The sequence below is a fragment of the Charadrius vociferus genome, unplaced genomic scaffold, assembly GCF_000708025.1.
Source record: "Charadrius vociferus isolate BGI_N301 unplaced genomic scaffold, ASM70802v2 scaffold90, whole genome shotgun sequence".
In the NCBI taxonomy this organism is placed as follows: domain Eukaryota; kingdom Metazoa; phylum Chordata; class Aves; order Charadriiformes; family Charadriidae; genus Charadrius; species Charadrius vociferus.
Genome location: NW_009647222.1, coordinates 1,012,994 through 1,015,331, shown reverse-complemented (window position 1 = coordinate 1,015,331; position 2,338 = coordinate 1,012,994). Strand labels below are relative to the sequence as shown.

General features: G+C 50.1%; 1 protein-coding gene across 1 annotated transcript in view; it reads left to right on the top strand.

Annotated features, from left to right (window-relative positions):
• CACNA2D4 (calcium channel, voltage-dependent, alpha 2/delta subunit 4) overlaps window positions 1-2,338 on the top strand; it is a 132,522-nt gene that overhangs the window by 126,803 nt on the left and 3,381 nt on the right. The window lies entirely within an intron of this gene.

Sequence of the window (2,338 nt, the reverse complement as noted above, 5' to 3'; positions counted from 1 at the left end):
TATGTATCTTTCCATTCCACAGATTTCAGAAAGGAACTTCCTCTGTTTTTTCACATTTCTGGCAAAAGTTTTCTCCTTAGAAAATTTTCCTTTTTGCAATGCTTTCGGCTTTCCTTTTCCTTTTTTTTATTTTCCCTCTTTTCTGTTTTTCTACAGGAAAAAAAAAAAAGGTTGGGGGAGTGTTAAACCAAAAGAAATGAAAACACAGGTCCACTTTTTTATTTTCCATTTTCATTTTAAAAGAATGAACAGTGCAAAGTAACAGAAAAGTCATTGTGAAAAGAGGCCGTTTTCAGCGGTTGCGTAGCACCATCTGCAATCACGTGTGGAAAGGTGACAGAAGGATGAATTTCCACTGGTCCAGCTTTTCCTAACATGAGGCGTCCAAACAGATCTGACTGAAATCCCTCTTAAAAAAAAATAAATATATATCCCCGTCCTACCTAGTCTGACTTCAGTCTTGGACCAACTGCAGGAAAGACTTAAAGGTTAGGAAAACAGCCTGCGCTAGTCAGCATGACTTTAGGAAAACCAGGCCTTGCCAAATATTGTTTTAGAAGAAGAGATTGCAGATTTGGTGACAAGAAGGTATTGTGTAGGTGCAATAAGTACTGGGTGGATCCAGAGGAGCTGAGTGCCCCAAACTGACCTGTTTGTGCATTAAGCTGTTGCTGCAGAGATCTCCTCTGCTGATGCAGCCTGGGGCTGACCCCTCCTTGCTGCAGTGCCTTCTACTTGCTGGCGCCCAGCACCCATCCGCCCTCCCCTGGAAAGCTGGCAGAGGTTTCCACTCTGGGTATTTTGTACTGTGGTGGTTATAGCGACCCCCTGAGTGGTGGGAGCTGGAGGAGGGGCTGAATAATCTCAGGGTGAGGAGCCTTTTTCCTTCGTATCAGGAATACTGTGGCCAGCAGGACTAGGGAAGTGATCGTCCCCCTGTACTCGGCACTGGTGAGCCCCACCTCAAATACTGTGTTCAGTTTTGGGCCCCTCACTACAAGAAGGACATTGAGGTGTTGGAGCATGTCCAGAGAAGGGCAATGAAGCTGGTGAGAGGTCTGGAGAACAAGTCTTATGAGGAGCGGCTGAGGAACTGGTGTTGTTTAGTCTGGAGTAAAGGAGACTGAGGGGAGACCTTATCACTCTCTACCACTACCTGAAAGGAGGTTGTAGCAAGATGGGGGGTCAGTCTCTTTTCCCAAGTAAGAGGTGACAGGACAAGAGGAAGTGGCCTCAAGTTGCACCAGGGGAGGTTTAGATTGGATATTAGAAAAAAATTCTTCACTGAAAGGGTTCTCAAGCATTGGAACAGGCTGCCCAGGGATGTGGTTGAGTCACCATCCCTGGAGGTATTTAGAAGATGCATATATGTGGCACTTAGAGACATGGTTTAGCGGTGGACTTGCAGTGTTCGGTTTACAGTTGAGCTCAATGATCTTAAGGGTCTTTTCCAACCTAAATGATTCTGTTCTATGATAAACCCCGTGTCTCCTTCTGCCCATCCCACTTGATTCACTGCCCTATGGTATAAGGGGTTGAGGCAGCACCTCGCTAGCGCCGGCAGCAGCAGCCGCTGAGTCCTGCTTGAATCCTTTGTAGTTACAGGCATAGTTGCAGCCTCCGGGTCCTTTTATAGTCAGGAGAGACACAGACTCTGTGGAGCATTAGCCAGTGGCCTGCTGGGGTATGCAGGCTTTCCCCCCAGCATTTCACAAGCCCAGGTGATTCCCAGTGGAGCAAAGATAGGCCGGGTGCTCCATCCTGGGCAAAAAGTTAGCTTGCGGATTGATGCGTGGGGGACCTCTATCCCAGTTACTGATGTTGTGTGTGGGTTAAAAATCTGCTTGTCAAAGCTCCCAAAGCAGTCATCAGCCGGGAATACTAATGAAATGGTTGCTTGATGCAGTGTGTGACATTCAACACCTCTAAAAGTGACTACAGAAATCCCTGGAGCCTAGAAGGCGGTGAGACTAGGTGGTGACTAACCAGGAAAGACAGGGCAGTCCTCCAGTGCAGTCAGGTTGGTGGGTGCAGTGGGCACATCCTCACAAACCTGTATTTCTGATCCAGAAGCCCTCCCCCTTGGCTGAGAGGTGCTTAGCAGGACCCGGAGCGCACAGAGCCACGTACTGGCTGCAGCGCTGCACCCCTGCCACCAGCGCAGGCATGCCGAGCCCACTCTTCCCATCCTTCCCTGTGCCCAGCAGCCCCAGCATGGCCTGCACGCTCCTTGCCAGGGCTGCACGGCCGCCCCGTGCCCGGTGGCAGCACAGCCTGCAGGCAGGCACTGGAGGACGGGCAGCGCGTAGGGCAGCTCAGCCTTGCTCCAGCTGGCTGC